The sequence below is a fragment of the Canis lupus genome, chromosome 37 (assembly GCF_048164855.1).
Source record: "Canis lupus baileyi chromosome 37, mCanLup2.hap1, whole genome shotgun sequence".
Lineage (NCBI taxonomy): Eukaryota > Metazoa > Chordata > Mammalia > Carnivora > Canidae > Canis > Canis lupus.
Window position 1 is genome coordinate 1,694,785 of NC_132874.1, and position 26,760 is coordinate 1,721,544.

At 42.5% G+C, this 26,760-nt stretch overlaps 3 non-coding genes across 3 annotated transcripts; 2 read left to right on the plus strand and 1 right to left on the minus strand.

Annotated features, from left to right (window-relative positions):
* The first annotated feature begins 1,228 nt into the window (after positions 1–1,228).
* Positions 1,229–1,300, plus strand: TRNAD-GUC (transfer RNA aspartic acid (anticodon GUC)). The gene has a single exon. It is a non-coding gene; the product is annotated as a tRNA-Asp (tRNA).
* A 4,016-nt stretch (positions 1,301–5,316) lies between these two features.
* On the minus strand, positions 5,317–5,389 carry TRNAK-UUU (transfer RNA lysine (anticodon UUU)). Its single transcript has one exon. It is a non-coding gene; the product is annotated as a tRNA-Lys (tRNA).
* Positions 5,390–18,919: 13,530 nt separating this feature from the next.
* On the plus strand, positions 18,920–19,001 carry TRNAS-AGA (transfer RNA serine (anticodon AGA)). Its single transcript has one exon. It is a non-coding gene; the product is annotated as a tRNA-Ser (tRNA).
* The last annotated feature ends 7,759 nt before the right edge of the window (positions 19,002–26,760 follow it).

Sequence of the window (26,760 nt, forward strand, 5' to 3'; positions counted from 1 at the left end):
GGATATACTTTGGTGCAATCAACCAAGTTTATGCATAAACACTTTACCTTTTATTCTTAATTGTAGGGGGTTAAATAGCATCCCCTGGAAATTTGTGTCTATCCAGAACCTCAGAATGTGACCTTACTTGGAAAAAAAGTTTTTGCCAATATGCTTAGGTAGATTAAGACGAGTTTGTACTGAATGACAGCAGCCCCTAAATCCAGGGGCTTGCATCTTTGCAAGAGAGGACACATAGAGACACAGGCAGAGGCAAGGATTGGGATGGTCAGCTAGAGGCCAAGGAGCAGGGAGGGTGGCCCAGAGCCACAAGGGCCTTAGAAGAGGCCAAGAAAATGCCAAGAAAACATCTTCTCTAGAGCCTTCAGAGACAGCCTGGCCCCTGACATCTTGATCTCTGACTGCTAGTCTCCAGTACTGAGAAAGAACACATTTCTGTGGTTCTAAGCCAACCCAGTTTGCAGTGATTTGTTCTTAGGCCACAGGAATCACATTGTTTTTTCTCTCAGCACAGACACTCATCTCATTGAGGGACCTCCAGTATGTCTCCAGTTCTCTACTACCTGGAATTGCTACCATGACTATCCCTTATGAAGCCCTGTATGCATAACTGAGCTGGAATTTCACTGAGGAATATTTAATTCCTGAGAGTGGAATTTCTACAACTAAAAGGCTATATTCAAAAATAAGAACTCATTTAATGCCAATGCTGCAAAATCTAAGGTCTAGATTTTAGGAGTAAGCTCTTCCTCGTGTTCCATGGAGAAATTCCTATAGAACATATGCGATTCTTAGGGTAACAAACCAACAGAGGAAAATACAGCTAACTCACGGCGGTCTGAGAAAACGTCCCAGGGGAAGGGGACCCGTGAGGCCAATCTAAAATACGGAATGAACTTGAAGTGAAAAAGGAGGAAAGTAATTTTGAGCGGGGGAGCTTTTTAAAACTGTTGAATGCATTTCTTACTGTTTAGGAACATTTCTTTGCTGTGAGTGATAAAACTATGTACAACCATTTCTAATCTTTTGTGGGCTGTCGTGTTTGGATTTTCAAAGTCACACTGGGAAAAATCTGTTTTCTGGAATCTTTAACAAAGTATTCTTGTAGAGACAAATGAAACTCCTGGGAATTCTGTGCCCACTGGGGGTGGGGGAGTCGGGGAGGGGGACTGCGGGGGGAGGGTCAGAACCGACAGTATGAATGTCCCTACAGCGAGGACTCACGTTTTCCTCGTTAGTATAGTGGTGAGTATCCCCGCCTGTCACGCGGGAGACCGGGGTTCGATTCCCCGACGGGGAGATGACAAGTGACGCTTTTGACTCCACCCTTCTCACGGTTAACACACTTTTTGGAGGCCGCTCCCTAGAAAGGTGGTCTTCCTGCTCCGATTTTTCTCTCTCGTTTTAAGGGAATTCCGGCGTGTGGGTTACGGTCGGGCTTCCCAGGGAATCCGCGGCCGCCTTCCGTCTGGGATGCGCAGTACGCCCTGGGAGCTCTTCGGGGTGCTGAACCGGGACCTCTGCTCTGCCGACCCTCCCAGGTGGGAGAGGTGCGTCTTTCCCCGCGGCGGTTTGTCCGGGCGCTGCAGCCGGGCAGGGCTGCGGGAGAAGCTTGCGGCCCGGAGGGAAGCACACCTGCCAGGACTGGTAAGGCGACGCAGGCCGATGCCCTCGAGCATCCGGAGCGCGGGACGCAGCGCTGCGAGCGGGGTAGGCGCCCGGGGACGAAGAGCCGAGTGGAGGCCAAGAGGCAGGGGGGTTAGAAACCCGGGGGAAGCGTGTCCAGGGTGATCCGCGCACCTGCTGACGGTAGTGGGACTTGACCTCCTGGCTCCCTGCAGCAACCCCGACTCCGGGGCGCCGCAGGCAAGGATTATCCTGCTCTATAATTTATCTAGCCATGCGGTCAAAGCTCTAGGCAATACTTGATCAAAATCGCTTTCAGGAAAGATAGATTTAAAACAAAACAAAACAAAAACAAACAAACAAACAAAAAGACTACACGGAGTAGCAACTCAGAGTTGCCTCAGAACCAAAGCAGCTGGAAAGGACGAGCTTCTATGGAGCTGGCAAGAAAATGAAATTTACTTTAATTGCTATGGACAAACGTCATTTGCATTACTAGCAATTCTCTACAAGTCAGTTTTTACCCTGCAAAACTCTAGAATAGTTTAGTAACTAGAAATTCAGTTAAAGGTGCACACTCAGAACCAAATAACTTCCAAAAGCCTATTAGACAATGTTCAACACTTCGTGAAAGGACACCCAATACTTTTCTGTCATCCATTACCAAGACTCTGACTATTTTTTTTGACACAGGTGACCCTTTACATAAGTTGTTATATGGTGTCTCAAACCAAGTGAATACAGAAGTATTAGCAGAGATAGGTGTTGTAAGCCGGTATTTCTCACACTTTAAGTGCTTCAGGATTACCTGGGTATTTTGTCAAATGCACATTCTCCTCTAGTAGATACAGTGTATGTCTGGAGATCCTGCATTTCTAACAAGGTCTGGTTATGGAGATGGTGGTGGTGGTATAGGAACCAACCACCGTTGGGAAAGCTCTCAATGTACCTTAGAATGTTGCTGTACATTAGAATCATCTGGAAGCTTTTAAAATCCCTGATGGGGGGCGGTGGCACCCTATACCAATTAAATTAGAATGTCTGGAGGGGGAGCCAGCCTCCCATGGGTGTTGGAAATTCTCAGGTGATTTCAGTGGTCCTCAAAGTTTGGGAGCCATTAATCATTTCTTTGCCATTGGTTATTCTGATTATGTTACTAACATATTTAAATGTTAGTTAATATAAAATTTAAACCATTTGTACAGCATTAAAAAAAACAAAACCCACTAGTGATCTAGCATAGATCATCATGTACCTGCCTACCCGTCATATACCAACAAAAGTTACTTCTTGTTTCTCCTCCAAATCATACAGTTACCACAGAATGCCCAAGGGCACAGTAGGGATAGTGTGTTCTAATTCTGTTTCGCTTTGCCTTTAGAGACTTTAAGTGTCAGATGAGGGGTAGTGGGGAGGATACAGAAAAGAGGGAAAAGGAGGAGAGGGGTCTGGTAGAGGTGGAGAAAAGGAAGGAGAGGGGAAATGAACAGAGGAAACACCTACTGAAAAGTGAGAAGGGGGTTTTGAGGGAGGTGATCTTTTCCATCTGAAGAAGCCCTCTCAAGTGGGTGTCACATCTCTCTCTCTCTTTTTTTTCCCCTGGCTCTAAAGAACCTATGAAATCTCAATTAGGAAAGTACAGCAAAAACTCCAAAGAGAGCAACAGACTCATATGCCCTGCCTTGTAATTTTGACCTTCAGCTCTCTTTCCCTATCTTTCCCTGTCCTGAGATTTCTCCTCACTTACTCAGCCATTGGACTTATCTCTCCTCAAGCTCATAAATGAATCCCATGTCCTGCTCTTCATGCCCTGGAAGAATAAGTGATGTCCCGGGGTCCCTCTGCTTTGCCCATCTACCCACTTTCTGCCAACACTGATTGACTCCAGTGAAAACACTCCTAAATGGAACCTGCTTTCTTGAGCTCAACATTTCTCCTTCATTTCCCACGCAATTGTGTACATGAATTAGCTGTTTAACAAATGTACCACGTGAAGATTAAATGATTTTCTCAGTGATAAAGGGCTCTGATATCAGTCCAAGACCCTAAGTAATTGATCTACAACTTTGGGAGCTACTGAAGCTGTAGATTCCTTCAGCTCATCTAGGTGATCTCATCTTTTCTCTGTCTGAATTAAGACCTAAGGGCAGGCCAGAAATTCAGTCTGGAGAACAGCAGACTTTTTGACCCCTTAGTATGTGTTTCTGTTGAGGAGCTATTTGACATTTTTGTGTCAGGCCCATCTAGATAAAGAGGATTCCTGCTGCCCTGTCTGCTGAAGGATTTCAGAGGTCCAGTTTAAAGTGGGGAACCCCCCCCCACACACACACACACAGCTTTTCGGTCAAGGTATTCTGCAGGTATATGACATGGTGGAAACAAGTGAAACAACGATGAAGCAAATACAGTCATGCTTCGCACACATAGTACCAATCAGGTGAAAACCTTGACTTTTTATCCAAAACTCAGTTAAAATCTTACAAAAATCCATGGTACTGTCTACAGAACAAATACAGAGAACCCCATTTCCAGAGCTTTTATAAAACATTTAAATCCCAAAGAGAGAGTGGTGCTATTTTTTCCCAAGATTTTATTTTTAAGTAATCTCCACACCCAATGAAGAACTCGAATTTGCAACCCAGAGATCCAGAGTCAAATCCTCTACCGACTGAGCCAGTCAGGTGCCCCTGAGAAGCTTTTTAATGAACATACAAAGCAGTTGGCTAACACAATTTCAAAACGTGTTTGCACTTTAGTTTATCAACTATGTTTTGCAGAGTGGGCAGGACTTATGTACTACCATGTGGTGGAAGAGCTGGGGAACCCCAGAAATCAAAGAGATAAAGGCTCTTAAAAAGTCGGTAAAAACAGAGTTTATCTGGGCCATGTGCAGAGTCCCTCTTATTTCGTACAAATCAAAACCACAATGAGATCCCACCTCACACCAGTGAGAATGGGGAAAATTAACAAGGCAGGAAACAACAAATGTTGGAGAGGATGCGGAGAAAAGGGAACCCTCTTGCGCTGTTGGTGGGAATGTGAACTGGTGCAGCCACTCTGGAAAACTGTGTGGAGGTTCCTCAAAGAGTTAAAAATAGACCTGCCCTACGACCCAGCAATTGCACTGCTGGGGATTTACCCCAAAGATACAGATGCAGTGAAACGCCAGGACACCTGCACCCCGATGTTTCTAGCAGCAATGTCCACAATAGCCAAACTGTGGAAGGAGCCTCGGTGTCCATCGAAAGACGAATGGATAAAGAAGATGTGGTTTATGTATCCAATGGAATATCCTCAGCCATTAGAAACGACAAATACCCACCATTTGCTTCGACGTGGATGGAACTGGAGGGTATTATGCTGAGTGAAATAAGTCAATCGGAGAAGGACAAACATTATATGGTCTCATTCATTTGGGGAATATAAAAAATAGTGAAAGGGAATAAAGGGGAAAGGAGAAAAATGAGTGGGAAATATCAGAAAGGGAAATAGAACATGAGAAACTCCTAACTCTGGGAAACCAACAAGGGGTGGTGGAAAGGGAGGTGGGCAGGGGGTGGAGGTGACTGGGTGAGGGGCACTGAGGGGGGCACTTGACAGGATGAGCACTGGATGTTATGCTACATGTTGGCAAATTGAACTCCAATTTAAAAAAGAATCTGTAAAATAAAAAAAAAGAAAAACACACCTCGCCTGAACAGGGACTTGAACCCTGGACCCTCAGATTAAAAGTCTGATGCTCTACCGACTGAGCTACCCAGGCCCCGACAAAAGCACGGTTAATTTATTTTATAAATAACTAAATTCCGTGAACAACGTGGATTACCAGGAAAGGCAGGAGTGATCCAGGGTTTCAGGAACTTCGAGGGTCCTCCAAAAGTGTGGCTCAATGACCTGGGTCATCTAATCATTACGCGGATCGCGTAACCGTCGCAGTGTATGTTCACCCAGCAGCGGCTTCCCACGCACGACTCCAGGGAGAAGGCAGATTATTCCTAGTGTCAGTGATTGCCGAGGGGGATTCGCGGGTTTGGGCAGAAGGACCCCCGGAGACAGTGTTTACTCCGCAGATGGCTGAAGAGCCGAGGAGCAGGCTCGCTCACAGCAGGCGGGGGAAACCCGGCCCGGGCCATGACTTTTAGGAACGGCGGGGGTCACCGAAGAGCATCTCCAAGAGGATGCAAGAGGAGGTGGAGAAAGAGGAGAAGGTTGTATGACCTTGGCCTCCGCCGGGGAATTAACTTTGGGCGTCCCCGTGGGGATTTTCCCAGTAGTTTCAGAAATGGAGTGTCTGGGTTCCTGAGGGCTACGGGGGCGGCTGGGGGAGGGTGCAAGGTCGCCTTTTGCTTTCTCCTCCACATTTCAAAGTGATCCAACTCATTCAGAGACGGGAATGGCCTGCAGTTGAGGAAACAGTGCTCGTGGCTCATCAAACATTTTTGGAGCCCAGTAGGGAGAGTCCATGGGGACAAAATCCCACTCCGAAGGAGGCAGCAGTGTTTAGTCCCTGGGGAGTTGCACCTGCCTCGCACAGTCCAAGCCAGGAGTTCTTATCGAGTCAGTGGTTGTTTTTTCATTAAGTTAAGACGTTATTTATTGGTTTTTCTATGCATGAAGACAAATGCAATGTTGACCAAATACGAAGAAAATAATGCGTAAACCTCATGCAGTACCCATGGTGCCAACTACCACGAAATAATGTGTGCTATTTTATTACATCAATGACACACAGAATTTCAGGAATTAAAAAAAATGGGACAACAAAAGGTGGCAGAAGGGGAGGAAGGTGAGGGGATGGGGTAACGGAGCGACGGGCATTAAGGAGGATACATGATGAGACGAGCGCTGAGTGTTCTATCACGTTGGCAATTTGAATTTAAATACAATTTTTAAAATAAAAAAATGAGACAATCACATTCCCGCGGATATGACTTTTAGTCACTTTGACTTAACCTACACGAGAAGCCAGCGCAGCGCGCCAGCTTGCTCTCAGGAAGCCAGCTGGAATACTGTAGAAGGGGAGTGAGGGGGCGTGAAAGCCCCTGGCCCCCGCCCCTATGCCGGAGCAGAGGGAAGCTAGGGGGACCGGGGGACCAGGGCGATCGCCACCTGCCCGGCGGGCGCAGCTCCCCGCGGCGCCCCCGCCCCCGCCTCCCTGCAGACCCCCCCCTCCACCTCCCGCGCGGCGCAGGCCGCAGCTCCCAGGCTGAGCGCGCTGCGGCGGAGCAGGCGTTCCCGGGCTGCGCAGCACAACTTTTGTGTGCGGCTCTAGCTCTCCCAGGGGGCTGAGGCGCCAGGTTCAACCTTCTGCTTCCTGCTTCCTGCGCTAGGCGTGGGTTCAAGTCTCATTTCTGACATGCTGGTGTCTTTACCCTGGCCGTGTCCAGGTTCTGCAACTTTTTAAGATTACATCACAACCTCCTTTTAGGCAGCAACACCGAATCTTGTCCAGCCTCCCTATGACTACCTGCATTTCACCGTCCCTAAGCCGCCTCTGCCTGCCCTTTCTCCCTCCTTCCTTCCTTCCTTTCTTTTTCTTTCTCTCTTCCCTTAGATATTTATCATGTTAATAAATACCTATATGGAATAATAGCAATATATCAATATTAAAATGTACATCTTGGGCAGCTCCGGCGGCTCAGCGGTTTAGTGCCACCTTCAGCCTGGGGCATGATCCTGGAGACTCAGGATCGAGTCCCGCCTCTCGCTTCCTGCAGGGAGCCTGTTTCTCCCTCTTCCTCTGTCTCTGCCTTTCTCTGTGTTTCTCATAAGTAAATAAAATCTTTTTTTAAAATGGAGATCTGGGGATCCCTGGATGGCTCAGCTGCTTAGCGCCTGCCTTTGGCCCAGGGCATCCTGGAGTTTCGGGATTGAGTCCCACGTCAGGCTCCCGGCATGGAGCCTGCTTCTCCCTCCTCCTGTGTCTCTGTCTCTGTCTCTCTCTCTCTCTGGCTATCATAAGTAAATAAATCTTTTTTTAAAAAAATATAGATCTTACCATAGAGGAGATGAGGTTTCTAAGCTCCTGTTTCCAGTATTTTAACTGTTTTGAGAGAACAAGTGGCAGATGTCCTGAGCATTATTCCACCCGTCTCCTATGTGTCCCTCACTCTCCAGCATCTTTTTTTCTTTTCCTACCCACTTTCTTCTTTTCCTTCTTGCAGACCTTTCCCCATCACTTCTGAGGGCGTAGGCTGTGAAGAGTTTGGATGTGATCTATTCTGTGGCACAGGATCATCTAGAGGCATGTGAAAGGTGGAAGGGTTAGAATAGTGGTTCTCAACCACGGTGATTTGCACCTGTCCCACCCTCCATGGACACTTGGTAATGTCTGGAGTTACATCTGATTCTGTATATACATCTGATTGTGTATATTTAAATACATACATAGACAGAGTAAGCTTCATTTAAAAAGCAGTCTACAAACGATTTAAAAAAGTATGAGATAGTCTTTTTGAATTTGTTTATTTATAGGAAAAGAACATACAAATCCTTGTATGAAAATATGTGTAAAATAGAAAAATTGGAGTTTTTTTTTTTGCAAAATTAGAGTTATTTGTACCAACTTAATCAAAGTTCTTTTCTAATTGTCAAAACATTCTGTTACCTCTTTGTACTCCTGGTATATCTTTAAATAATTTTAAGAAAATTTACTTACTTTGGGGCAGCCCAGGTGGCTCAGCAGTTTAGTGCTGCCTTCAGCCCAGGGCCTGATCCTGGAGACCCAGGAGTCCCACGTCAGGCTCCCTGCATGGAGCCTGCTTCTCCCTCTGCCTGTCTCTCTCTCTCTCTCTTTCTCATGAATAAATAAATAAAATTTTAAAATTTTACTTATTTTTAAGTTTCTAAAAATCACTGCTATTGTGTTGTTGTGGTTTTTGCATGTTATCTGTTTAACATGCCTTGTTTTTACAAAATTATGACTTGTGTTTATGTTTTGTTTCTCATGGCAATTCATCTTGACTTGATTTTCTCAAGTTAGGCCCTAAATTCAGAATAGTAAAAACCATGAAGATGTCTTTTATGACTGAATTCTTTAGGTTTCCTAGAATGTTATTTCCGAATAACACCAAGATTTGTTCTTCTGCTTTAGATAAAAGGAAGAATAATAAAAAAAAAAAAGAAGAAGAATAATAGAAATAATTGGGTTTGCTTTGTCATTTTTCAGACTTTAACTCAGAAATATTATAAGAATTATTTTATTTAGCAAGTTTAGGATTAAAAAAAAAGACTGCAATTCAAAAGCGAACACCTTCCTGAGTTAACCTTCTTGAGCTGCTATAACAACACAAACTGAATGGCTTAAAAACAGAAATTTATTTCACAGTTCTGGAGGTTAGTTGTCCAAAATCAAGATGTTGGCAGAGTTGTTTCCTTCTGTGGGCTGTGAGGGAGAGATTTGTTCCAGACCTCCCTCCTTGGCTTGTAGATGGCCATTTTCATGTTCATATGGTTATTTCTGTCTATCTCTTCATATCGTCTTCCCTCTATGCATATATGTCTCTGCATCCTAATTTCCCCATTTCAAACAGACACGAGTCATATTGGATTAAGGGTCATCCTAATGACCTGAACTTAATCTAATTAATTACACCTGCAACGACCCTTTTTCCTAATAAGGTCACATTCTGAGGTGCTGGGATTAGACATCAACCTATGAATTTGGGTGGTGAGGCACAATTCAATTTCATAACAAGAAAGTAAAATATATTAATATAAATACACTTCAATGATCTTTTACTTCTCATCTTATGGAAAACATATTGATGGTCAAGCATAAAGAGGTATAAAAATTGTCTATAAAGTAATGGTCAATCAAGGACAATCATAGTATAGTTTATAGTGTAAAACAGAGGTCCTGGAGATTTGTCAACATCCTCAGTGTTTACAGTATGTTTCTGCATACAGGATAGTCTTTAACTCCACTCCACAAATTATTTGTTGTACCACAGGAAAGGATACCTCTATCTTCCTTTCTGCTAATGCTGATTAACTGAATACCTTAGCTGGGGCTATAGTCTTACTACTATTCCAAAGATAAGCGGACTACAATCTTAAATGAGAATTGGTAAGACATTATTAAAGGTAAAGCCAAGGATGTTTCTGATGCTTATCTGACACTGTCATCCTCTCAAAACTGTAAAGACACTAAAAATCAAGCCTCAATACCTCTTTACATATTCTAAAATTAATTTTATTCCACTGTACCAAAAAACAGATATAAAAATGTTTATAAAAACAATGCATATAAAAATGTGTATTTGTGTATATGAAAATGTGTATAAAATGCATATAAAAACAATTTTCGTATGGATCAAAGCATTTTCTTGTCAAAAAGCCACAATTTTAGTGATAGCAAAAATGTTGTTTGACTCATCTTTCCTACCTGGTGAAATCTGCATTACTTATTTAGTGATGTATATTCTATTACCCAGAATTGTTACTAAAGAGTTTCGTAGATATTAATGCTAACTCAAACTCTTCATTGCCTGCACCATCTTTGCTCTTCAAGTAAGACAGAAAGAATAAATCTTTCTATCATTTTCTTTCTCAGTGTGATAGACCAGATCATTTCTATCATCCATATATTTGATATTTGATTTATCAAATATCAAACATAAGCTTGCCAAACCTTCAGAAATTCTTAAACTTCCCTTAGCCTAAAGTATTATTTTGGCCTATAACAGTGAGATAAACTCCTCTGGGTGTCCATTGACTTTCTACCTACAAATCAATGACCAAATATCATGAATCGGAGAATGCTGCCTCTAGACTTGGTCTCTGCCTTATCACAGAGTATCACAGCTAAATATCACAAAAGGCATACACAGAACACAGTCTCATATTCAACAGGTACCAGAAATATTTCTACAACATCCTCTGAAATACCTTATTGTGTTTTAAATCCCAACCTGAAATCAAGAAGTTGTCAGGTACACTGTGGTGGGCATTTGACGGGATGAGCACTGGGTGTTATTCTATATGTTGACAAATTGAACACCAATAAAAAATAAATTTATATTAAAAAAAGAAGTTGTCAGGTCGAAAAAAGGAGATCTAATCATTTGCTGTTTATAGAATATACATTTTAAGAGATAGACGCTGAGAAGCCTGGAGGCAGTATCAATGACATGTGTCAGGCAATATATCAAGAGATCTGTTTCACCTAGTCCTAGCTATAGTAAAAATTTTTATTTTATTGTTTTTTAATTTCCCATATTAAAGTTTATCAGTGATTATTTATTTATTTAGGATCTACCTTGAATATGCAAATACACGAAAATAATATAATTGAAAATCAAGTTGGGAATGTAAGCAGTGACTACATCTCTTTCGCTTATTACTAGATATTTAAAATATAGCTTAGAGACTAACATATAGTAGATGCTCATCAAAAGTTTTTAAAAAGATTTGATACATTTATATATTACAATATGATTGCTATTGTAGTGATAAATTAGTACCTTTATCGTTTTACATAATTATCGTTTCTTTTTAGTAGTTGGAAAAATTAAATTCTGGTTTTTTTTTTTTTTTTTTTTTTTTTTAATTTTTATTTATTTATGATAGTCACAGAGAGAGAGAGGCGCAGAGACACAGGCAGAGGGAGAAGCAGGCTCCATGCACCGGGAGCCCGATGTGGGATTCGATCCCAGGTCTCCAGGATCGCGCCCTGGGCCAAAGGCAGGCGCCAAACCGCTGCGCCACCCAGGGATCCCTAAATTCTGGTCTTTTAGCAAGTTTTATTATAATATAATACTGTGTTTCTCCCCAAGTGCTGAGGTGTTATGGGGACATTAGAGCAAGTTCCAGCACCCAGGGTGCCTGCCCCCATCCAAACTGAGAAGATGCCGATGGAATTTCTTAGGAAGCCATCCTTGATCTCTTTGTGATTTCCCGCTGAATTCTGCAGGGTACTGCTCTTCTCCAAGAGAATCCTATTCTTTTCCCCATTTTCTGCCACACAAGTGTGGTCTTTGTGTTGCTCTCCTGGCGCGGAAGCCAGGGGCCATCTCTCCCACAGTGGACTCAAATCCAGGCACCTCACGCTTCCCCTCCAGGAAAGTATCACCAGACCCTTCTGTCAATTAGTCACTTTTACTATAATTTCACTTTCCTAAGCAGGGCATGAAACTGGTATAAGATGAAGTTATGGCCTAGAACCCCAGCATGAATAGGACCAACTGCCAAAAAGTGAGCAAAAGCCTCAAGCCATTTTCTTTCTCAGTGTGATAGACCAGATTTCTTGTGGCTGTCCCCTCTGTGACTGTTTGTCTTTGGACCCCAGAGGTGAGCAGGCACATTTCCATTTCCATGCCTGCTTGTTTTTGCATTCTCACTGCACCAGCACACCTATCTATCCACTGACCCATTTGCAGTTGCTTTAAAGTTCTTTCTTTTTTTAAGATTTTATTTATTTGTTCATGAGAGATACAGAGAGAGAGGGAGGGACACAGGCAGAGAGAGAAGCAGGCTCCTTGCAAGGAGCCTGATCTAAGACCCTGGGATCATGACTTGAGCCAAAGGCAGATGCTCAACCACTGAGTCACCCAGGTGCCCCTGCTTTAAAGTTCTAAGCTGGAAATCCTGGGGTCCAGTAACAGCTCTGTGTACATACTGTAGGGCTGAGAGGGACACTTCAACTTAGAGAGTGACAGAATCCACTTGTCCCCCACCCCAGGTTTCCAAGGATGATTTAATCCCCAATTCTCCCTGATATCTGGCTTTCTGATTCTTTCTTCTCCTGCTGTCATCTAAAGAGTCAAGGCCTGATGTCCTACAGAGAAATCCCATGCCTTCATTTGTGAATCTAACCGCTTGGTGAAACCAAAAAAGTGGCCATATTTGCTCCATGGTGGTTTATGGAATAGAGCTCATCTACACATATTAAACTAAACCGGTCAAAATTGGATTTCATTCCAGTGAGAGCAGGGAAACTGGACTGAAAGCAGTCTGAGGAAGGATTTTTTCCCCCATCCTCTGCGTTATTCCCCCCACTCTGTTATGCATGTGCCCTGAAAGGACCCTCCCCATTTGGCAAGAGAAGGGCTTACTGGTCTGGGGCCACCAGGGGGGTGAAGACAGCACTCTCAACCTCAGTTGCTGGAGACCTTCTGGATGGGACTTCTGTACTGACTTATAAAGGGCGATGTTCTTGCATATAAAAGGCAATAAAGGTGGTGAGGATGCACATAGAGAGACATGAAGACAGAAAGACGAATTTCCAGCTGGACATCTAGGCAGTGCCTTTGGCTCTTGTTTCTGTCACATGTCGTGTGCTTGTGCTGATCTTTGAAGATGTCTAATCTTGATGTCAATAGTTTAGCATTAGCAAAATAGCCTTTGATCTTCATATCAGGTCTGAAAATAAAAAATGATATTGTTAAATCATGAGAAAATTATTCGAGACTGGTAAGGTATCAATACATGAGAATGGCCTGTAAACCTTCCATTAAAAGTAGCAGATACAAATATGGAGCAGGCATTTGAGGTTAACAGTTTATAGGAAAAACTTAATAACCTTAAAAACCAGGAAGTGCTCAGAGTCATTGATTATATGAGAGATTAGAGCTCAATGTGGCATCACTTTACAACTCTTAGGTTGCTAAGCTTATTAATGCCACAGATAGGTTTTTGTGGCTACTCAGTTTTGTGGAAAATGCATGCCTCCTGGATAGCAATCTGGTGCCAATCAACCCAATCAAGATATATGTAACATGGTCTCTAACTTCTATGTCTATTGGGATATATCCAAGGAAGATTTTGCCCAAGTCCCTGAAGGGGTGTGTATGAGGATGTTTGGATGGAGTTACTTGTAGAGTCAGGAACTAAGAGGGCACCTTCTTGGAATCATTTAAAAAGATAAATTATGGTAGATGCACCCGAGGAGCTATTGCTCAGTGTGGGAAACAGGCCTGCTGAATCATAAATAGATCATGAAAAGAGGCTGTTAATATATGATCCCAAGAAATTCATCCCATGACGTGACAAAAAGAAGTTTCTACGTATAGAAGAACAGTAAGTCTGAACGCAGGTTACAACCAACTGGAACACCAGTGTGGACTGTTCATCACACTTGAAACTTCTTTGTGCACTCTATATGGGAAGGATATTTGTTAGAAGTTATTTTCAGCCTGCCTCTTTGTATTACCCAACTTATCTAATGTAGAGATGTCTCTCTGGAACATGTAGGGTTAAGCAATGCACCTAATAAAAACAGCAGCCTTTATGAGCTCGGGACCTTCGAGGCTTTGCATTGGTCCCTGATCCCCACACTACTTTGTGTCTGTCTCTTCTTTTAATCCTCAGGCTCATTGCACTTTCAGTTCCTGATCCTTCCAAGCTAGACTTGGAAGCAACAGCTCAGCATTCAAGTGATATATAAATAAAATAATGATGGTTATGGAAAAAGTCAGAAGTAGAATGATGTGTATATAAAGTATAATTTTTGTAATACAAAAAGGATATGCACAAAATATTATTGCATATCCTATAAGAAAACTTGTGATATTCGAAGGTACTAAAAATGTAAACAATAGTTTAGAATGGCTCCCTATGAGGAAAAATGATATAGAGAGTAGAATATGTAGATAAAAAGAAATAAAAAAAAAGAAATCAATGATTTGATTAAGACAGTCCTTAAACAGACCCATGTATAGATCAGATAATCTAAAAATCAAACAAAAGTACTATAAAATGTTGAAAATAATTGGTGTTCTCTCTGGCACATTATTTTTTAAGTGAAAATTATATTTCCATCCCTGAAGGATTAACAGCTAGGGGAGTTGTCCTCTGGAAATGAGGAAGCCAGAAAAAAATGTATGAAATAACCACTAGAAAACAGACTAGAAAACAGACTTTAGGAGACAGTGCAGGACTGTGATCCTTGAGGGAAAGTAAGCAGTGAAGGTGAGTCTGTGATTGTGCTAGTCAGGAAAATTTTGAAGAAGAAAAAGATAGTGGTGTTAACCATACCGGTTACCAAGACTTATTAGAAAACTCATCCAATTAAGTGCATCCATTGTTGATGCAGGGATAAACAAAGAAAACATGCAATGGCATAGAGAATCCAGAAATCATCCACATATGTGTAAATTTCGTGTTAGACAAAAGTGGCATTTCAGCTACAGTAAGACATGGTAATTTACTGAGAAATCTATGCAGGAATAAATAGGGGTTAGAGGCTGTGAAACCATCACCTCATTCCATTGCCTGACTTGCTAAACATGTGATAATATATTAAATGGGGAGTGTGTACTGGGTGATATTCTAAGAAGGTTAATCATCACATTAGCTGATCACAGTGAAAGGATGTGTCATTGCCAAATTGTTGTACAAGTTGAGGAGAAGAAAACCCACCAAACCACATGATATGGTTCAAGAAGAAGGCTTTATTGAAGATTTATGAGCCCATGTTCAACAAGCAGAGGTAGAGGTCAACAATTCTCCCTTTATAGCCCATAGAAGTATGCCAGATGCAAGCACTGCTAGAAATACAATGGGACTGTGGTCCTTCTGTTTCTTTCCCTTATGGCAGCATATGTTTATATATGTGTGCATAATTTCTGAAGGATGGGAAAGCAACCAACGTGAAGGGCACTACCTATGGTGCTTTCACAGCTGAATAGTAGCTGGGACTCCCTAGAAGGTTAAACCAGGTTGCTTGGTCTCTGGCCCACTGCCTCAAGGTCACCATGCCAGAGAAGAGCTTTCCAAAGTCCCCAACCCAGTGACGTTCTGTCCTGTGCAAAGCTAAAAGGACAGGTAGAAACACGTAAGTATCAGGCACAGTGGAGCCCTGTTATCAAGTGGGTTGATTCTGGGCTTAGAGATCCTGTGGTTCCTGGGGAAGGATGTTGAGCCTGCTTCCTTTTAACTGTAACTTAGATTTTGGATCACAGTGTTGGGAACAGAAGTGCCCGTGCAGGGACGTACACGAGGAGAGCTGACACGTGTTCAGATTACAAGGGACATATTTTCTCAAGCCCTTATCTGAAAAACTCATTTGTAGTTAAGTGTCACTGGCTTCTGTCTTCCTCTGTGGTGACAGGAATACTTTCTTCTTTATATTCTCACAAGAGGTTCTTTGCTCCTGCCACAACCTAACAAACAGATATTTCAGCTCATTTGAAGCTTGAAAACACTTGAATTGATAGTTCATTTTGCAAAACACTGTGCTTTGGAATTAATCCTAACTATAGAAAAACATTTCATGTACAAAACCAATTATGGTATTTAAAAAAATGGACCACAATAACATAGATGTCCAACAAGGGGGAATATTTAACTAATCTGAACAATGGAACATTAGAAAGCCACTAAAATGACATTTGGAAAGTTCCTGGGGAAAAAAAGCATTGATGATATAATATTCAATTAAATTAGTAAAGTACAAAATTGAGAAAGATAAAAGTAGCCCCTGCCAGGTGGGAGCTGACCTGGTGTTATCAGCTGGGACTTGATGTTCTTTTGTTGAACATGAACAATTTCACAGAATGCAGATGTCAGACAAGACCATTCAGTGATCATGATGGATCAAGATGAAAATAAGATCACACTGCCATCATTTCTGAACACAAGTATAAACATGAAGCACACACAAAAACAGACAAAAATACTGTTAGGCCACAAAAATGACCCCAATTCTCCTCATTTTGTCCAGTATGAGTGACGACAGCTTCTTTACCAATCATAGTTTTAGCATTGCTCTGTTCTTCCTTCTTTCAGGATAGGACTTATTAAGCTACCCAATCACAGTATCTCCCTGCTTCCAGACAGTATCCACTGCAGAACAGCCCCGCTTCTTAGAATCCCCCAAATCACCTAACACAAGAAAAAATCCTTCTAACACCCTCTTACTGAGATTCACCCAGGGGTCCCCGTGGTGTGTGCTCTTGATTGCTACAGGAGTAATAACCCATCTTGTTCAGCTGCTTATGTATTCCTGGTAGTTTTTGTCTGGAAGATATTAGCACAATTTATGTTTTGAATGACCTCAACTACTCCTATTTTTTTCTTTGCACTCAAAATACTGGGGGGAGGGGACCCAACTCTCTGTCTCTCTGTCTCTCTCTTAAGCTCACCCACTCTCATATCCCAAGAGTTTACTTTTTGCTTTAATAAACTTCCCACTTCTGTTACTCAAAAAAAAAAAAAATCCTGGGGGATGAGGGAAAAAGAAGATATATCCAACTACTGCTACTGCTAGTTTCTGGAAGGTAGGATTGTGGGTTCTTTGTTTTCTCCAACCCTCTCCATCCCAGTATGAGACAGTCCTCATTACCCAAGATTCTTCCAATCAAGAGGGAGAAATATCTACTTGGCACAAAAAAGATGAATTCTCTTCACGTAGATTCAAGGACTTTGGTGTTGAATGTTCCTTAATAGTCCCTGTTATATGGACTCTCTTTTTCAATGTCCTTCACAATGACATGGGCCTTGAGTTTGTTTCTTGACTAATTGATGCTAGTTGGAGGTTTGCAGAATTCATGGAGGCTTCTGTATGCCACTAACCGGCTGACATTTAATTAGACCTTTTTTAAAAAAAGATTTTTATTTATTTACTCATGAAAGACTCAGAGAGAGAGACAGAGACGCAGACAGAGGGAGAAGCAGGCTGCATGCAGGGAGCCCCATGCAGGACTCCATCCCAGAACCAGGATCATGCCCTAAGCTGAAGGCAGACGCTCAACCGCTGAGCCACCCAGGTGTCCCTTAGTTAGACCTTAAGAATTATTTTACATTCATACTCTGATGAAGAACTCTTTGGGGATTATCGTGTTAATAACAAAAAGTTACAACTTAAAAAAAATGTTTCGGGAAAGCTCAAGACAAAGGTGTGCCCCAAAAATATTCCAATGGAGAGAGGCAGAAAAATAATTATTTAGAATATGTCATACACTCTTTTATTTATTTTTTTTTAATTTTTATTTATTTATGATAGTCACAGAGAGAGAGAGAGAGAGGCAGAGACACAGGCAGAGGGAGAAGCAGGCTCCATGCACCGGGAGCCTGACGTGGGATTCGATCCCGGGTCTCCAGGATCGCGCCCTGGGCCAAAGGCAGGCGCTAAACCACTGCGCCACCCAGGGATCCCTCATACACTCTTTTAAAGCAAATAGTGGGAAATTTTCCAAAGAGTGTCAGTGAGGCCTGCTTACTTTCCATGACCACATTCCTTCTGTTTATAAGTGAGGTTTATCTTTTCTGAATATAAATACAAGGAAAATATTTGATCTTTAATTAGATCTAGCCCCCAACCCATTCCCAGTGTTACCCGAATTGAATAGAATTCTATTTAAAGAACACTTTTGTTACTTCTGGCTAAATTTAATGTGTTAAATCCAAGCAATTATCTCAGCTTTCTCAGGAGCATCATACCCATCAGCTTTCACCTCTTGCCCGTTGACACTTAGCCGGTCAGGAAATGGGGACCCATCTATCTGGCATGTACACTTAACCATTTTGTTCTACATCAATCCTGTAGAGCCTCTGAAAATTCTGCTGAAGGAAGCAGGAAGTTACAAATGTAAAAAGGAGAACAGAAAATGAATGCATTGTGTTTGTTGGTTACATTTAAAGAAAATGGGCCCTTGCATTGGCCAAAGCCAAACAAAGCCAAATCAGGTAATCCATTTGTTTTAGGGAGCAGCTAGCATCTCACAGGGAATGAAACTTCTATACCTATAGGTTTCTTTTAATCCGTGCAGAAAGTGAACGTGAGTTGGTATTTGCCAAGTACTTTCTTGAACCCAGCGAGATGAATAGGTTGGGTACTGGCCCCGGACGGAGCTTGGGGACACCGAGTGAGGAGACCCAGATGGTTTGCAGCATCGGGTCTCTCTCCCTGCACGGTGGAGACAAATCAGCGACAGTATTTCCTTCCGTGAAACCTGCAGCGAGGACGCTGGCCTGGGAGTTCTAGCAGAAGGGTTGCTCCCGGGCAGGCCGTAACCTGTGGTTACCCTACTCCCCCTGGGGGCAGAGTAAACTTGGTCCCAGTTTCCGAATCCCCAGCACCCAGCTAGCTCCCAGGTCACCCGCATGGGAGGCGGCGGTAGTTTATAAATCTACCTCAACTTGTTGAAAACAAAGATGCTTGTAGGGAGCACTCTCGTCTCCATGCTCCTAAATGTCAGGGGGTGCGCGGAGCGTTTGACCCCCCTCCCCAAGCCTTCATTAACCTGCGGATTTTTGCCCGATTCACTAAACACCAGGAATCTTGTCCACACAGTAATCTTACCTGTAGATCTACCAAATTTCTTCTGTGCTTTTAAGACACCATCACGCAGCTGTAGCTGTGGCCGAGTGGTTAAGGCGATGGACTAGAAATCCATTGGGGTCTCCCCGCGCAGGTTCGAATCCTGCCAGCTACGTTTGAGCTTTTTGTCCTTCCTGTTCCTGGAGGAGAGGCCGCCTTTGTTCCCAACTTGACCTTCCTCAGTGTGGGGCTGGGTATGCTTCTTGTCTAAATGTCTCCTGTTCTTCTGCCTGGTAAAACCCCACTGCCGCTGTGCTGCACAGGAATCAGAGTGAGTACAATCACTTTCTCAAAAAGTTTGCACCAAGACACCTGTGCCCACATTTTGCAAAATCTTAGGATGTCTCTGAGTTTTTTCTTCCCCGAACCCTGCTCTAAGTAAGCTATTTTGAAATGAGACAATTTGGTGAAAGTATCCCTCAGATAAATTGTAGAGGTTATTTATGCCATTAAATGAAAACTATTTTTATTTTAATTTAGAAATTTATCATAGAATAAAATTGGAGTTTTGAAAGCATATGCATATTTTCATGTAACCAACTGCCATAATCGGGATACAGAACAGCTGTGTCAGTTCATAAACTTTCCTTCTGTTACCATTGGAAGACACTTCCCAATCCTATGCAATAACTGATGGCCACATACATTTTCTGTCCCTATAGTTTGGCCTTTCTGAGAATGTTATAGAAATTGAATACAGGTTTTATATGGGTGAGGTTGTAAAATGGCATGGCCACTCTGGAAAATAGCTTGGCAGTTTCTTACAAAATCAAACATGAAACTACTCTATGATTCACCAACTGCACCCTTCATTTCCAGAGAAATGCAAACTTATGTTTATTGAAAATATGTGAGGTGATGGATGTGGTGGCTAACATTATTGCAGTAATCATTTTGTAATATATACATATATCAAATTATTACATTGTATATTTTAAACTTAAGCAGTGTTAGATGTCAATTATATCCCAATAAGGCTGGAAGAAATTAAAAATAGAATTGCCAAAAGAAAAAATAGAATTGCCATATGACCCAACAATTCCATTTCTGTGTATATCCCAAAAGAATTAAAGACATAATCTAAACAGATATTTGTACACTCACTTTGATAGCAGCATTATTCACAATAGCCAAAAGGTAGAAACAACTCAAGTGTCCATCAGTGGATGGATGGTTAAACAAAATGTGGTTAATTCCTAATTTCATATAATGAATGCTTAGATCATTATTCTTAGGCATTTATTTTGTGTATGTGTATGTAAGACTATCCCTCTAAGTACACTTCTAGCTGCACAGTACATGAGTAGTAGTGATATGTATTATTTTTATTATTTATTTCAAAATAATTCTTAATTTAAATTGTGACCTATCCTTTGAACCATAAATTACTTAGAAGCATATTTATTATTTTGTAAACAAAGATAATTTTTCATTTTCATGTTTCGACTTCTGGCATAATTGTGTTGCTATGAAATAATTGCATGTATCCAGCCCTGTTGTTTTCAGAGCCTTGCTTTGTGGCCTGGTAAAATGTCAAATTTGAGATAATTTCATCTGTGTTTAGAAAAGGTTTGAATCCTGAAGTCGATACATGCACTATTCTCTCTATATGTATACGGGTTGCATTATTTTGTTTTCTGGTTATCTTTCCATTTATGTTTTCTTTTTCTTTTTCTTTTTTTTAAAGATTTTATTTATTTACTCATGAAAGACACACAGAGAGAGGCAGAGACATAGGCAGAGGGAGAAACAGGCTTGCTGCAGGGAGCCCAATGTGGGGCTTGATCCCAGAACTCCGGGATCACACTCTGAGCTGGAGGCAGACACTCAACTGCTGAGCCACACAGGTGTCCCTCCATTTATGTTTTCTATTAGGTTTTTAGAGAGGTATATTGTGTAAAATGATCCCTCTATGATTGTGGTTATATCGGTGTCTCTTTTCACTTCCATCACTGCCTGGAATTTTTTCTCCATTTCTTAATCTTTCAGAAGCAAGACATTCCGGATAAAGTATGGTTTATGTAAGAACTATGATTTGGAGCTACAGGGTGTTACCTCCAACTGAACAACTGCAACAAGAAAAGCCTAGAAAAAATGTTTAATTTACAGAAGCTTTAGCATTATCTATTGAGACCTAAGAGAAGTATTGTTATTTAGAAATACTTCTACATGTTTCCTCCCTCAAAAGAACTGAGGAAACTGTAATTCGAATATAATTGTTCTCATGGGAAACTCAAGATAAAGGTTGAAGAAAAGTTGCAGTAGAGATTCAGATCTTCCTCTGCTTAAAAAATGAGCCTGGTTCTACCCCCAGGGCCTGACCCAGATTTGTCTAACTCTAGTAAGAAACAGACAACCAGAACTGGTTTGATCAGAATCTCAGCTTTAGGCATTGGTTCCCTTTTGCCTCTTAATGTACATATAGAGATTAGTAAGTCATGCAGTCTGAACCTTAAGGAGGATGTTTCGGTGGCAGCTTTATCTGATCTTACTTGAATAATTTCATTTAATGGTTACAATTAGGCTACATGATATGAAGGAAAAACCTAAATGCAGGGAATTCTTAGCCTGGGGCAGAGTCTTTAATAATTTTGTGAATTCCCTGGAGTGGTTTGTGCAGGTGATGTGTTTGTGTCTAGGTTCATCTTTGTGTGAGAGGGTGTGTATGCTTCCATTCCTTATGCCATGGGGTGCTACACCAATAAAGGTTTTAGAAGTATTCCCCAATAACTTCAGAAGCCATTAAAAAGAGACAGAAGAAATTGTCTTTATTTTCTTGCTTTGAGAAATGCATAATATGCCTCTTGATGGCCATGAGGTCCAACAAATTCTTTTTAAAAAAAAAAAAAAAGACTTAACTTGTTCATGACAGACACACAGAGAGGGAGAAGCAGACTCCTTGTGGGGAGCCCAGTGTGGGATGCGGACCCCAGGACCCAGGGACCAAGCCAGAGCCAAAGGCAGACGCTCAACCACTGAACCACCAAGACACCCCCGACAAATTCTTTTTTGACTAGTACGAGAGCTTCTCTAGATGGACTCCACGTCTCTTTCCCCCATGACAACTGCTCACCAATATGTTAAAGGCAGAAGCCCATTTGGAAGCTCTGGAGCTGACTGGCTGGGAGCCCTAGTTGATCTGTCCTGTTCACAGCCCAGGAGCTTTGTTTTATGCTGGTGTTTATGTAGCTTCTTCCTTCCTGGTTGATCTAGATGTTGACCTAGAGGACAGGGATTGTGCCTCTGTCTTGTTTACCTTAACCTCTCTAGCATCTTGCACAGCACCTGACCTTCCCCAGGAATTCAATGAAACTACTTAAATGATTTTGAAGAAGGTGCTAATCTAATGACTTTTTTTTCTACAATAAGAACTTTATAAAATATATTTCTGTTTAAATCCTTTGATTTGTTTTGGTTCTAATTTCTTCTTTTCCTAATTCCTTATTTGTACTTTTCAGATGTAGATAGATAGATTGATAGATACATCTCTAGATGGAGAAGTGATTCTCCAGGGGACATCGGCTATCCCCAAGCCTGAAAAAGCTTATTCACTAAAGGAGGAGAGTCTTCAGCTTGGTATTTTGCAAGCTCTAGTTCTACATTCCCTTTAAAACTATTTTCTGTGGCAGTGTTTTTTGCACTTGCTCTTGAGAGTTACAGGGTAACACCTTCTTCCCGCGCAGGAGCTGACACACAGTTGTGTGGGTGAGCAGAATCGAGGTTCTGGTACAAGGTCCTGACCCTATAAAGGTTTTGCACGGGGTTGGTGTTTTGCATGGAGTTGATGTTTTGCAACGTCCTTGTGTTTGTTTGTTTTTTTTAATCACTGAGACCACTGGAAGGGGAGGCGGACGGCCTTTGCCACCCTCTTCGCCCCAGTCCTCAGGGTACTTGGCTGTGGCCGCCTTCCTCCGATGGCGACGGCGAGTGCAGCGGCTGGGAGACCAGATTGTTGACCTCGCAGGACCGGTTCGCGGGTAGGTAGTCACTGAGCTGCACTGCGGGGCACAGACTGCTTCCCGTGGACAAGAAGCCGTTCTGCGGTCCGGGGGACGCGCTGGGAAAGCAGCCTGCACCCCGGAATCCCACCAACACAGATTCCGCGCCCAGAAACCTGGACCGTAACCACCGCGCAGGATGGAAGAAAAAGTCTCTACGGAGCAGCTGTAAAGAACGTCTCGGGTATGGTTCTGCGGCCCTCCCTGCGCATCTGCCTCAAGAGCAAGGCGGCTCGGACCGCGGGTCTAGACGGTGAAATGCTGCGTCTCCCCCCGCTCCTCGCCCACCTCGGCGTGTCGGTGTGTTCCGCCTTTCCCTTCAAGCGCACCTGCTCGGTTTACTCGAAAACCAGCTCCTCTTGAAAGTTCCTTCCAAGAAAGTGTCAGAAATGGACACATTCAAGTTTGTTTGCGTCGAGGCAATAATTAATACCTGATAATTAAATAGAGTAGGTGGAGAAAAATACCAGATGGCTAAAATTGAGCAGAATTGCAGATCAAAGATAGGACATTCCCAAGCCTGCCCCCCACCCCCGTTATTATAGGAACTAACCGTATCTTCACCCAGGTTTTGAACATTAAATCATACAATGAATATAAGACGTTCAGTCCAGGACCGCTATGTATAACAAGTGCTCACTCTTTTTCTTTCTTTCTTTCCTTTTTTTTTTCTTTCTTTCTTTCGTTTTAAAAGATTATTTATTTATTTATTTATCTGATAGAGAGCACAGGCAGGGCAGAGGGAGAAGCAGATTCCCCACTGAGCAGGGAGCCTGATCTCAGGACCCTGGGATCTAAAAAAACAAAGATTAGGACCACTAAGTTGAGGGTGGGGAACTTTATGGAGTCATAAGTGACAAAATATAAGAATAATCTTTATTGCACACATTCTGTCATTCTAACTTTTATCCTTTTAAAAGAGGTCAAATGATATAGATTGTTTAATTATGTCTCAAAGATTACAGTGATTTTAAACACTGCCAGATTTTTAGACAATTGCAGATGTAAATCAGTATCTATAAAGACCATATCTTAGTTGATTGACTTTTCTTAACCTCAATAATCATCTCCCTCTAATCTCTCCCATAAAATTACCTTTAAAAGTACCTAACATAGGGTGCCTGGGTGGCTCAGTTGGGGTTGGTTAAGCATTTGTCTTTTGCTGGGGTCATGATCTCAGGCTCCTGGGATCCAGGCCCCTTGCTTGGTTCCCTGATTAGCAAGGAGTCTGCTTCTCCCTCTGCTCCCTCTGCTCCTCCCCACTGCTCATGCTCTCTCTCTCTCTCAAATAAGTAAGATCTTTTTTTTAAAAGCATCTAACATAAAAAATTACCTAATGTTTACATTTTTACTAGAGTTTGTTTCTGCAAAGCAAATGTCAGTATTTTTAGTGTATTTAATTTTCCATATGATATTTTGCTGTGTATTTCATTCTGCTCCTGAATTTTTCACTATTTTTTAGATGCATCTATATAGTTATGTATGGATATACTCCTTTTAAGTAGCCTAAAGTTTCTGCTGTAAATACACCTTCTTATACAAAATACATTTTAGCTAAATGTAAAATCTTTAACTTACATTACATTTCCCAAAGTATCTTTTAGGTGTTCATCTTACTTCTTCATACCATTGAATATTTTTCTAGAGAATGCTCTTTCCAGTATGATTCTTCCCTGTGGTAACAGGGTGATTTTTTAGTGGTTCCCTAAATAATTATTTCTTTATCTTCAAAGTCACATAATTTTACAAGGAAATTCATGTGTTTTTTTCCCCCCTCTGTTTGTAATCACCTTTTTTCCCACTGGCCCCTCCTTGCCATCTCTTCTCCCTCACCCATAAGTTTGCTCCATCTTTTGTTCTTCTAAACAAGAACTCACCTATTAATTTGTTTCTTCCAATCACTTGTGAAGCCTACGGAAATACTTTTATCCCCTGAAAGTGCTATAGGAGGTAGGGAGTGGGGACAAATAATCTGTTCTGGGGTCTCTATGCAGCATAATTGAAACATTAGTTCTTTCTAAGAAATATGTGGTTTGATGCTTTGTAGAGTTTTCAAAATCTCACTCCCTTCCAGCAGATGTGCTTAATTCCAATGTTTCCCCATTTCTGGGGCTGAAATAGCTCTTACCTTCCTCTCAAATCAGCCTTAGACTCTACATCCAAATCTTGTCGGCTGAAAAAGTCTTTTCTAGTGTCAAGCTCTGGTGTTCTGGGGCTGCAAAGGTCTACTATGTAGGAAACTATAAACTGTTAAGAAACACTGCCCCCCCCCCCCAATGCCCGCACAAAAATAGGCAAACCCCCATGTAGGGATGAGTGATACTCCCTGCATGAAAGGTAGCACAAGCACTAAACACTCAACGGGCAGCAATATTCTATGTCAGGCTAAATCCAGAATCTTACTTCGTACCACTTTTGTGGCCTTATCACTGGAGGATGAATCCAGAATAGTGAGCCCACTTAGCGATGGAGGTGGGAGATGGCAGGAATGCCCAGCAAAGGCAGAAGCAGGATGGCCATGGGCCAATGGGGAAGGTGTGGAGCCAAAACCAATCAACCTTTAAGCTCATTCCTCATGCTTCCTGGTTCTTAAACTCAATCATGTATGGTTGGATCTCTGTGGACCTGGTGGTCTGAAAAATAAATATGTTGTAAAGATCTACAAATAATAAGACATGTCAAGTCTTTAAGATGGTGGTATATAGTAAGGGCTTGAAAAATAGGACTTGCTATCTATTATTTTGGGGTATTAACAAATCTAACCCTGAATCTGCTAACAACTTGACAATTTCAGGAGCGTCTCCTAAGGAACTTGTGAAAACCTTGGTTCATAAACCTCTCTGGAAGCCCTCGGTGGTTACCGTGACATTGCACAGCATTGAGGCATTTCCTCATCTGTTAAATGGAAATAAATTATGGGATTCCTGCTTAACTCATATGGTCTTGGCACAATGTGTTCAATAAAACTATCTGTTAATGTGACTACTTTTTATGAATCCTAACATCCCTGGACTAGAGAGTGGTCAAGGGGAGTACCAGCCCAGCGTGTTCCTAGAGTCTGCGATCTGAGGCATCCATCTAATAAGGTCAGATGCACTGCACTGCCCTGCCCTGCATAGCTTGCGCCAGTTTTGAGCACAGGGAAAGGCTTCGCCTCTCCGGATCCGCAGGTGGAGGATTCACGTTGGGGAACAATCTGGATTGTGGGAACTTGGGTTGGTTCCTGGTAAAACTGTAGCCAGCAGGATTCGAACCTGCTCGAGGAAACTCCACTGGATTTCAAGTCCATCGCTTTAACCACTCGGCCACGAGTACCTGCTCGCTGCTCCCCCAAAGAACTGGGGAGAACCCCTGATGGATGCATGGAGTGTCAGGAGTGGTAGGTCCGGCAGCAGTTGCTTAAATCAGGCCTCTCCGTGGAGAATGAGGAGCGCGTCCGGAGCGAAGCGAGCAGCAGCCGGCGATGCTGCGGTGCCATTCAAGGCTCCTGGACCGAAGGCTCGACTGTCAGCCACCCTGGGCGCCGGCAGTCCGCCGACACCACGGTCACGTAGAAGGGGAACCGCGCTGGAAGTTAGCGCTGAACCGCTCCCAGAGCGCAGACGCCCGCAGGACTAGGAACGGAAAGGAGGGGACGCGAGGCGGGGGTCGTCGAGTTGACCCACCGAGCTAGAGTTTCAATCAGTACTTCTTCAGTGGCATCAACTTACCGGTCCTTGCAAAAGAATAAAGCCACACTGGGGTGGAGAGGGAAGCGGGGACCGGTCCAGAGTGGACGGACCGAAGCTGGCGAGGAGGTCTGCGGGCCTCTGGAAGAGGTAGCTCGGCGCGTCCCTGCGGGGATGCGGGGTGGACCCCAGGAGTCCCGGGAAAAGG